This window comes from Sebastes umbrosus, chromosome 1 (genome assembly GCF_015220745.1).
Source record: "Sebastes umbrosus isolate fSebUmb1 chromosome 1, fSebUmb1.pri, whole genome shotgun sequence".
In the NCBI taxonomy this organism is placed as follows: Eukaryota; Metazoa; Chordata; class Actinopteri; order Perciformes; family Sebastidae; genus Sebastes; species Sebastes umbrosus.
The window spans coordinates 36,420,976-36,433,446 of NC_051269.1; the positions used below are offsets into that span (position 1 = coordinate 36,420,976).

The window sequence follows — 12,471 nt, forward strand, 5'->3', positions numbered from 1 at the left end:
CAGTAGGCACTGAGCACCTCCAGTTACCTGCCAGCGTTCATGTCATGCTCCTCCCAGTCAGCTATACTGTACTCGCATTAGTTGAACAGCTGCCAGCGTGCTGGGTTTGAAAAGTTTGCGTGGGCTTCGTGTTGCGTGGGAGGGAGGCGATGCAGACCTCTGCGGTATGGGAGAAAGAAGGTCAACCATGTGGGCTGAAGCCTGCAGGGTGAAGTAATTCAGCAGCACTTAAACCGACAGAGAACAATCAGGACACTTCTACTATGTTTGATTGTTTTTCGCATTTAATTGTGGTTAAAATCAAATATTTAAATTCCAACATAGATTTCGTGAAAAAATAATTAGCCATTTAAAAATTAATTTTAAAGGGACTATTTGTAACTTTCAGAATTGCTTGTTAACAGCGACACCTGTGGCCGTTAAGTCAACGAAAGTCAGCGTCTCGCTCGCACTAGCTCGCTGAAAATACACATGAACGAGCATCGCTCAAAACAGTGAGGCGACACGCGTCAGCTAAAACCACAATATCACTCTATATTTCACCTGCTTGGCAGTAATGATAGCTGACCAGACGAAGGTCTGAGGCTGAAGCATGAAAAGCGGGTCGGTGCCGGGGCTGAAGCAGGAAGAGAAACGTTATCGTCTACGACTGCGCCCACAGGAAGACACCGACACCCGGTCGGAGACGATAACGTTTCTCGCTGCGGAGCCCCGTCACTTCACAAGACACGGGAAACCTCTGTTGGTCTGGAGGAGCTGCAGCAGTTATTTCTGCACAAACGTCCACTGTACATTCACTAGATATTCTCAGAGCTAAACCAACTCTTCTGCAGTGTGGAGTGGGCGCGCGTGAACGTGAGGTGGAGCAAGAACGCGTGCCAACAGAGGAGTGGTCTGAACAGCGTAGCCACACACAAGCGTGCATATGCGAGCGCGCATGGGATCCCGACCCGGTACATTTATAGGTGTAAAAAGTTACAAACAGTCCCTTTAAACCGACAGAGAACAATCAGGACACTTCTACTACGTTTGATTGTTTTTGCATTTAATTGTGGTTAAAATCAAAGATTTAAATTCCAACATAGATTTCTTGAAAAAATAATCTGCCATTTAAAAATTAATTTTAATGAGATAAACAGTAGAAGTAAAGGGCGACCTCTATGTTTATTATAGCACATTGTCACAGCAGGTGCGTGCAAGCCGAAATAGCTCAGTTGGGAGAGCGTTAGACTGAAGATCTAAAGGTCCCTGGTTCGATCCCGGGTTTCGGCAGGAAATGTGTCACCTTTTAAATAAACTACAGTAGAGTTTAATGCTATTCTACTCATATCCCTACATTCAGAGTAAAGACATCAATGCTTAAGTTTGAGAAATTACAGGTGAGGCTAAATACAAGCAAACAGGTCTCAACATCTCACTGCTTGTTAATCAACAACATGACTCAGTGCTCACTATATAAGTGACACCTGAGTAAAGGTATATAAGTGACACCTGAGTAAAGGTATATAAGCGACACTTCATGCTAAAAATAGCCACGCTTTTTACGAGCTTCACTGTCATAAACTGTGCACAGCAAATCATAGAAAACATTTATGTATCTTGTTCCAAAATGTGAAAAAAAATCAACAAAACCACAACAAAGCTGGACAAATAAAGGTGATGAATGGACAGGACTGTTATGTACACAAGTAGTGTTAAATCACAAGTCTCCACCCCACCTGCAAGCATGGTATAGGATGCCACTCCTGATTAGACCGCTCCCCCTCGAATATATAGCTCTGCCCTTCAGGCCTGAACCCTCCCTTCTCCCTCCAAACAATCCCAGGCAGCACAAAGAGAGAGTGATGTGAGTTTAACATGGCTTTTGCACCTTTATAATTTACTTGGTTGAAATAGAATATATTGTTTGAAAGTTAACAGATTGTTTTGTGTTGCCAAAATCGTGATTGCGATTAATATTCGATTAATTGTGCAGCTCTAATGTGTATATAAATATTATATAAATATTTATAAAAGCACCAATGACCAACAATAAAATAATAAAATTAAATAAAACATCTATATACATGTCAAGTGTTCTGGAAGTTGTAAACAACACAAGCAGTGCAAAGAAATAAATATTGAATGATATACATGGACTGGATTATTATGTACATATAAACATGTCTATATACTGTATATACAACAAGTAGGATTTATATTGACAGTGACAGATGATATGTACATATTTAAAATAACTGTGCATTAAAGACTGTAAGAATTATAGTATTGACAGTTTCACAGGAGTTTAAAGAACTGATTTGCTCACTCAAGTAAAACTCCCTGATGTAAAACCTCACCTGATGTCCAAAACTGGAAGTTAGCGAAGACCCGAGAACAGAAAACACAGAAAGATCAGTCAAGAAGAAGATGAAGAACCATGTGGGGTTTATGGTTGTTGCTGATGGCATGCCTAAAATAAAAACACACAGAAGATTTCCTTTTTATAGATTTATCGACATGACATTTAGATAAAATCTACGAATTATGAATCAAATAGAATGTGTATTATAAACAACTTGAGATAAACCCCCTCATTGTGTTGTTGTTGTGAATACATCTCTGTTCAAAGAACAAGTACTCCAGGCTATGTTTGTAGTCTTTACTTGTGTGTGTAGTATTCTGATTATACAACAGTAAAGCCTTTTCAAAGCTGAATGGTAGAAAGGGAACATGTAGTACTGAGAGGGAGCGAGGAAACCCCACCGTGAGGCAAACAGCATGATGACAATGTACAGTACTGTGATGCATTAGCTGAAGGGCCACTATAGGCAGATCCTACTGCTGCTCCTCCAAACAACCAGACGTTGTTGGAGTGAATTTAAAACACCATAAAACTGTTGTGATAAACTGAATCACTGTTCGAATGACATCAGCTCAGACTGCTGGACATTTCAGTGCTTAGTGAAAATGCTTACAAATATAAAATTAGTATCTCTCTCTGCCATCAGTTCAACATCTGCCAGGCATACTGCATCATCTGTAATGGCTCTTGCATCATGACTGACCTCCTCCATCAAGGACTCCCTGCTTCCTCGCCGTCTGGCAAAATGTGTGGCAGCATCTGGGCCGTAATCGGTGTCCCAGTGTCTTTTACCCAGTCTGTCAACACCCTGAGATTTGAACTTAATGATTTGAACATCCTAGCTTGTAGAAGAAGAAGAACAGCTCAAGGTCAATGTTCAGGTAGCTCTAGCTGCTAAATCTAATGGATGTTTACATTATGTGTTTGGGGTCAGAACTTAGAAAGTTCACCTTCGTTTCCACTTCCAAACAAGTATTATTATTATTATTATTATTATTTATTACTACCATTGTTATTATTATTATGATTGTTATTATTATTATGTATTACTATTATTATTATGATTTATTATTATATATTATTATGATTATTTATTACTACCATTGTTATTATTATGATTGTTATTATTATTATGTATTACTATTATTATTATTATTATTGATATTTGTATTTATTATTTTCATTATTATTATTATTAATATTATTAGTATTTATTTATTACTACCATTATTATTATGATTGTTATTATTATTATGTATTATAATTATTTATTATTATATATTATTATTATTATTTATTATCATTATTATTATGTATTAACATCATTATTATGTATTAACATCATTATTATTATTACACATATAGACCCCTTTCAAACAATGCTGCTGTTCCTTGCCATGTTGGATTATAAAGATGTAGAGCAGTAATGAAACTGGTGAGCAGTGGTGGAAGAAGTTTTCAGGTAATTTACTGAATTAAAAGTACTAATAAAAGTGTATAAGTATTATTGGCAAAATGTACTTATAGTATTAAAAGTAATTATGCAGAATGGCTCATTTCGCAGTATTATATTATTATAGATATTATTATTCTGTTTTTATCACTAACAAATACATGTAAGAGCATTTTAATGTTGTAGTTCGTCAGTGTTGAGCCAATTTAGATGCTTTGTATACTACTGGGTAGATTAGCAGTACTGCATCATATATGCTTTTTTAATGTAAAAAGTAACTAGTAACTGTAAGTGTCAAATAAATGGAGTAAAAAGTGTAATATTTCCCTCTGAGATGTAGAGGAGTAGAAGTAGGCTATAAAGTAGCATATAATGAAAATACTCAAGCACCCCAAAATTCTACTTAAGTACAGTATTTGAGTAAATGTATTTAGTTACATTCGACCACTGCTGGTGAATATCATATATATGATGGATTTTTCTCCTCTTAGTAAATGTATACAGCACCTTAGCCAAGTTAACTCAAACACAATTTCAACATCATCACGTCTGGCTTTGTGTGCAGTGCATCTGAAACACAATACTCCTCATGAAAGCCAAGATAAAACAATAACACGTGTGTTTTGTAAGAACACTAACGATACCCTGAAAATACCACAGCTGCAGTACCAGCAAATAGCTCATTTATACTGTGCGTGGTGGACCTCTGGTGGGAAGCAGAAGAAATTACATGTGCCGAAATAGCTCAGTTGGGAGAGCGTTAGACTGAAGATCTAAAGGTCCCTGGTTCGATCCCGGGTTTCGGCAACACGTGGACACCTTTTAAGGGGACATGAAGACTGTTGGTTAATCATCTGTGTCTTCCTGCACTCACCATTTGCACTGTGCTGATTTCTGTCCGCAGACATATTGTTCATATACAGTATACGAACCGTCAAATACATTTATTAAAAAAAAAAACTTTGCAGTCTTTACACAGTTTCCACTTCTTTGAATTTATATTTTTTATCTGCAAAGCAATGCCTATATTTTTCTATTTTAATCTTAAATTAACTGATTCCGCTTCCCTGTCACACAGACCGATATAGGAAATCTTTCCTGCCTATAGCACTAATTCTCTACAACACCTCATCTCTGTCTAACAGAGATCTCTCTCAGCTCGCACAGCTACATTTGCACATTTACTACCGCAATTATCTTTTATTAAATAACAAAACATTGTAACTTGCACCTGCACACTTGCTAATAATGTCTATAGTGGGTTGTGGCAGCTGCCAATTCTCTGGTGTTTGCTGTTGTTTCCCTTTTCCCTGGTGTTTTTTTGGTTGAGTTGCTGAGTGATTAGAGGGTTATTCAGTTCACCTGTTGCGCAGGGTGTGGGGACTGGCTCTTAAATGATAGTTGAGAGCAGCTTGGTGCATTCCCCTCTTGGCCAATCAGGGTGTAACGACGCCCTTTCTGTAGGGCTTAAAAGAGGAGGGAAGCTGCACACCCAGTGTCATTCTGATCTCTCCTTCACTCAATGCAACATGTGTTATCAGCTTTACCAGAAACTCTGGTCTGTTTTGGGCCCTTTTGGGATTCTGTGATCTTTGTGTTTTGTTTGTTGAGAGTGTTGACTCTCCTAGTTGGGGAAACAAGTTAAGTGCCAACCAATTGGGTTACCTGCACTGGGACGTTTAGGTACTATTTGTGCAACGATCTGGCTTGCCTTACAATAGCCTAACGCCTGCAGGCTGTATTTTTGTATTCTATTCATTTGTTGATTTTCAATGAAACCCTTTATACCCATTTCTTTTAGTGTATTTTATTTGGGAAAACTTTAAAGGAGGGTAAAAGGAAAAACACAAACCAATATTTCAGTTTCCTTAATTGTTTGTTATTATAGAGGCATTTGTTCATTATTATTATTAAGAAGGCATTTTATTTTATATTATTATGTGGATGGGAACTGTTTTTCAGTCTTCTGACTCAGTACAGGGTTATTCTATCTTTATTATTTAGATTTTTTTATGCTAGTTGTAATAGTCAGGTATATTTATAGTGTATTCCAATATTCCTCATCTTTTGTATTCTATGGATATATTTGTTTTAGTGTTGACATGTATATTTTGTGATCAATAAAGTACATCTATCTATCTATCTATCTATCTATCTATCTAAAATGTACTTATCTGCAGCCTAATACAAAGAACGGAGAAATTGTGACTTTTCTATTTATGAAAAAATATTAAAGAGCAAAATCATAATTTCTCCGTTTGTATTTTTAAGTTAAACTTTACTTATAGTTATTTATATATTGTATTACTATATTGCAATGCTAGACAGCTCTGCTCACACATTTCTATATTCTGATATATCTTTACTTATTGTACATATTTTGTTTGTTTTTATTTCACTCTTGCTTTGGCAATGTAAATGTATGTTTCCCATGCCAATAAAGCACATTTTGAAACGAATTGAATTAAATGATAGTAAAAGGTTCTTCTTTGGGATGCAACAGCGAAGTGTACAATACAGGGCTATTATGAAATTATTAACAATTTTACAGTTTTACATAACTCAGATGGAGGTGTAACAGAGTTGGAAAATAACCTTTATTAGGAATTTTTTACAAAATGTATTTGCTGTTTTACCTTCCTATAGTTTTAGAGCCACGTGGTGGGTTAATCGAGCAGCTGCAGTGATGGTGTCCCTCATGGTGCACCATAGAGAGCCTCAGCACAGGAGAACACAGGAAGCTACAGGTGGGTGCTCCTGAGCAACGTTGCAATCAATATTTCTGTGTTTCATGCTTGTTTTAGCCACTATCAGTAACAATCATTTTGACTGTAAGCACTACTAGCATGTAATCTGAAAGTTACAGACATTTATGTGCTGAAATAGTAACTTAATTCACAAGTAACGTTAGCACAGTTGTTTGTTTATAATGTGTTCTTGTAATTATTTTAGATAGTAATTTGAAAGACTATTTGACATCAGCCACTGCCACCTGTTTGGACTGAAAACGCTTATTATAGTCATAATATTTAAATGTCAACACAGGCCATTTCGATAGAATATGGCATTAGAAAATAATTTGTATTTTTTATTTTTGTAAGAAGTACAGTAAGATATATATATATATTTAATTGTATTGTTTTTAATTTTATTTTTTTTACTTGTGTATATTCTTTTTACTTATTTATCTATTTTTTTTTCTTTTATATTAATATTAGGTTTATTAAGTTTCTTTGTACCGAGAATGTTATTATTGGGGACGTTTGTTCTGTTGTTTCAAAATGAACAAAAAACAATAAATATAATATTGAAATTAAAAGAAGTACAGTAAGTGGGCACATCCACTGCCCCCAGAGGCACACTACCCACAAATACAGAAAAAATGAAAATGTGCAGGTAGTCTACCCAATTAATCCCAAAGTCTGCAGCATTTATCACTGAAGCCTTATTATTTTTCAGAGGATGAAACGTTTTGGAGGATATTAATGAACCCACAGCAGTAGTACACTTAACAGATGGCAGGACTCATGCAGAGTTTCTCCCTGGTAAGGGGAGACTGTGAACACAACCACACACACTAATAACTGAAGTACAGATGGATCTTTGCACCTGCATACACTGTGCAAGCAGAAGTAGATCAGTTATAGTACAAAAAAGGGACAAATTAGACAGACATGGGTGGGACAAAACATACAGTCAATAAGACAACACTGTAAGACATAACAAACAGAGGTTATGACTTGAATTTGGTACAGATTTGTATGTATACTACTGTATGTATAGGGGTTACATAGCCTATATGGATGTGCCCACTTACTGTACTTCTTTTAATTTCAATATTATATTTATTGTTTTTTTTTGTTCATTTTGAAACAACAGAACAAACATTGACAAACGTCCCCAATAATAACATTCTCGGTACAAAGAAACTTAATAAACCTATTATTAATATAAAAGAAGCCAGTATAGATACAGGAAAAACATATTATATACAAAAAAATAGATAAATAAATAAAAAGAATATACACAAATAAAAAAATGAATTAAAAACAATAAAATAAAATAAAATCTAATTATATATACATATATCTTACTGTACGTCTTACAAAAATAAAAAAATAAAAATTATTTTCTAATGCCATATTAAAATGTATTATTATTATTATATACTGTATGTGGCAAGTGTTTCTTTTTTAAGGTAATAATAATAAATAATAAGATCTTATTTAGATTTCTCAATATAAAGACTAGGCTATACACTTCCCACATTAACAAGACATTGACCCACAATCTTAAAGAGACAGTTTTTAACTTCTTACACGTATAAATCAATCCGGGTCTGTGTCCCATGTGCGCTCGCGTGTGGCTACGCTGTTCAGACTCAGACTCCAACACAAACTACACGGAAGCACCAAAACCTCAAAGTTATATCTAGTGAAGCCCGTCTGTTAATCAGTGTCGGCCGCGGTCGGAGGACGCGGGGGAGACCGTAGCTTTGGTCTCCAGGGCCGGAGTCGCTGCTGTACTCTGATGGTGGCTAAAACAAGTACAAGTACCACAAAATGGTACTTTAGTACAGTAGGCTTCTTGAGTAAATGTACTTATTACACGGCTGTGTTGAATACTCGATTCTGATTGGTCAATCACAGCGTTCTGTGGTCTGTAATTTCTTTATAGCAGACCGTTGCTATGGATAACAGACCGTTGCTATGTAAAGCAGACCGTTGCTATGGATAACAGACCGTTGCTATGTAAAGCAGACCGTTGCTATGTATAGCATAGTAATAAGCGGGATAATTTACAGCTAGCGGGTCATTGTTGTGAAGGAATCCCCTTCAGGGCGCGCTTTTGGTGCGGCATCGCCCTGTCGGGGATTCTTTCACAACAATGACCCGCTAGCTGTTCATTATCCCTTACTTATTTCCCACCACTGAATGATACTAATAAAAGTAACAACTTAGACAATCAGAAATAACTGAGAACATTGATGGTATTATTTATTTCAATAGGTTTCTGTCTGGTCTAGTTGAAACACTTTGGTGCAAAATAAGCAGTTGTGTAACAAAACACCACTTGTGTCACTTCAGGTCCCATCAGACATAAGATCATGTCTGGAGAGACTGCAGCAGGACCTCCAATGGTTCACCATCATCTCTCAGCTGTTCTAACCCGTCTGGGTGCCAGCCGAGGTGAGTAGAAGCAAGAGAGCCTCGGTCCAAGAGAGCAGGTCCGGGCCACGGTGCACCAAAGAGGTCAGGGATTTACGTCATTCTCATTTAAACCCGGATGAATGGTCAACCGGCTCTCTGTGGTAACGTGCTAATCAGCAGTGCATTGATGATGATGAACTGACAGAAAGTGGTTCAGAGAACTAACAATGGAGGTGATTGGCAGGAGGGGATAGAAAAAGGCAGTGCAGAAACACTTAGAAAAAGCCAACAATGACCACCTTCTCCACTCCTCTCTCTGACAACTGATCTCTGACAACTCCTGAGGGAAATATCTGGCTCTTTAGCAGCTAAATGCTTCATGATCTGCATCAGCGGATCTCTGTCTATCTGCTGTTTGCTGCTGGGCTGGTAGTGTACAGTGAGTTTATCTGAGCTTTTTAAATGAAAACACGTGGAAATATCCGTTGCAACAAACATGTTGATGAACGAGTTCAGTCCTAACCCCACTGATCTGTTACACGTGTGTGACGAACTGGTTTTGTTCTGTCAGTCACTTTCTTTAGTGTCTTGTGATGTGCTCAAAACAAGCTTGTTCTCATTCCCAGGACCTCAAGTTGGGATGAAAACGTGGTTTTCAGAAAGCAAGTGACTGCAGTTAACTATTTGCTTGTTTGTCTACTTATACCACAACAATATACATTCACTATTTGGGAGATATTAAAGACAACGGAAATCAAACTTAAAGGTGTTTTTCAAATTTCCTTGTAAAAGTTTGTTTACCATTGAATGCGTAGGCAGCCATGTTCATTGGACAACATGCGAGCTGAGATTTGAGCGAATGTGTTTTACCTTCCAATAAACGCCTGGCGGAGTTTCTAATCAAACTTACAGTTGCTAGGCAGTTACCTAGAGAGGGGGGGATATGAATAGGATTACTTATGTTGACTTTAATACAAGAAGCTTGATCTTGATCCTCAGCAACATAAACATTGATTTTTTCCCCCTAGAAATAAGGTTGTTTTTTTGCAGTAATGTAACATAGCATGTAACCCTGCCTTTGAAACACACTGGGTATTTGTGTTTGAGAGCAATGATGAGGCTGGGCTTGATGATGCTTAAGGCGCTTTTTGTATTACTCGGAGGTTGCCGAACAAGTTTGGTAGTTGACACAAGAACACTAGATTAACTTGCAAATGAATGTAGCTCAACACGTTTCTGTCGTTGTCAGAATCAAAAACAGGTACATTGACTAGGTTTTCGTCTTGGTGTTGAGGTGAATCACAGTATACAAGGTAAGAAAATAGAAAGCATAGTAATGAATATTTGTTAGTTGCTGCATGACTCAAAGAACTGGGTGCCTAAATTGGAGAGATCTGGCCTACAGAAATTAAGTAATATTTCTAACATGGTCTTGTTGTGGATCTCTTGTGACATAACCCACCATGATGCATACGGTCCAAATGTGACAAGGGAAAGTTGTCTAAGGGAACAGAGTATATAACATTGTGTTCTTAGACGGACTGAGTAGAAAGTAACGAACCCGCTCACTGTCCCATGAACAAGCTCCAAGAACAGCGGGGAGGCTTGTTTCTCTGTGTAGTCTGTGTAGATGCTGCCGTTCAGATTGGTGGTGCTCTTTCTATGAACTCTGAACTGCGCTGACCTTTGCAGGTGCCTGGCATCACATAACTCATCAGTACCTGATGTACCAGCTGTGTAGCATGGGGCTGCAATTAATTCTTATTTTATTGATTAATCTGCCATTTTTAATTTTATTAATTGATTAATGGTTTATTTTCTATAATATGCCAGAAAACAGTAAAAACAATGTCCATCTTAATATATTAGAACCCAAGATGACATCGTATTTATATATATATATTGACAAACAGCTGTGACCCCCAAACTGGGAGAGTGGATCCAGCAGATTCCAGGAACAACATCTGAAGCCTCAGTCCAGAAGAGCGCAGTCCTAGGAACAGCTAAGATACTGCGCAGAACCCTCAAACTCCCAGGCCTCTGGTAGAGGACCCGAGCTTGAGGAAGACACTGATACCACCCCACCAGGGTGAGAGGGATATATATATATATATATATACATATATATATATATATATATGTATATAGTCAGAGCACTATGAAGCATTTTCATTGATAAAAAATAGTGCAATGTTGTGTTAAATCCAATTCATTGATATTCATTAAATTTTTTATATTTTCTTATGAATTGTTGAAATTTTAAATTTATTTAATTAATTAATTAATTAATTAATTAATTAAAATTTAAATCAAATTTTTATTAAAACAAAAAACATCGAATTTCGTAAAAAATGAAACAAATTTCATAGGGCCCGGAACTAAAACACGGATAACTCCCAGACTGGACAATGCCATGGTAGCAACCTGTCAATCACAAGTTAGCCACGCCCTAAAAGCATCCCCGGCTTTATGGTCTATTTGACTCTAAACGGGACCATAATTTACTAAATGAACATCATGCTGTATTGAAGAAGACTTGAACTAGCGACTGAGACCATAAACTCATGTTTACAACGTTTACTGAGGTAATAAATCAAGTGAGAAGTAGGCTCATTTTCTTATAGACTTCTATACAATCAGACTTTTTTTCGCAACCAGAGGAGTCGCCCCCTGTTGGCTATTAGAAAGAATGCAGGTTAAACGCACTTCCACACTGGCTTCACCTTTCAGACTTGGAGGTTACCCACTGGTGCGTGCGTTGTGTTTTAAGAACATACTGTTCCCTTCCTAGCGGGCATGAGAGAGTTAGGCACGGTGAATTCTAATTTGCCACTGACTCATTGAGAGTTCAGTTGTGGGGTTTTGGCCTCGGGAGGTAGGCAACGCTGTCTGGGTAGAATAGGTCAGTGGGATGGAAACAACAGCTTCTATTTTAGGGATTTGTTTTTGTTTGTGCCTGTGTGTACATTTAACCCTGTTGACCTTTTTGTTCTTTCTGTGTGTTTTGCAGGTATACAGGGCTTAGGGCCGCTTAAATTTGTGCACTTTGAAACCGAACCAGACTAAATAGAAAATGAACCAAAAGTATCAGTTTCACTCTGATGACGACAATGTACAGCGCACACTCACACGTACACAAAAAATACACAATGATATTTTAGAGCCCACAAACTTGACTTGACCACAGATTTGACTATGACTTGACCAAAACTGCATGCAATTATCATAAAGTGGGCATGTCTGTAAAGGGGAGACTCGTGGGTACCCATAGAACCCATTTTCATTCACATATCATCTTAGCGCAAGTTTGGAGCGTTATTTAACCTCCTCAAGCTAGTATGACATGGTTGGCACAGTGGGTTCCTTAGGTTTTCTAGTTTCATGTGATGCCAGTATCTTCACTCTAGCTTCAAAACCTGCTACAACCTAAAAGAAATTAGTGGCGTTATTATCACGTTAACTTTGACAGCCCCTATATACAGTATATACAAAAAGGAACAGTTACATTTCTAGAGTCCTGACAT

The 12,471-nt window shown here is 37.2% G+C and overlaps 2 non-coding genes across 2 annotated transcripts; both read left to right on the top strand.

The window, feature by feature from the left end:
* Positions 1–1,199: 1,199 nt before the first annotated feature.
* On the top strand, positions 1,200–1,272 carry trnaf-gaa. The gene has a single exon. It is a non-coding gene; the product is annotated as a tRNA-Phe (tRNA).
* A 3,259-nt stretch (positions 1,273–4,531) lies between these two features.
* trnaf-gaa lies at positions 4,532–4,604 on the top strand. The gene has a single exon. It is a non-coding gene; the product is annotated as a tRNA-Phe (tRNA).
* Positions 4,605–12,471: the final 7,867 nt, after the last annotated feature.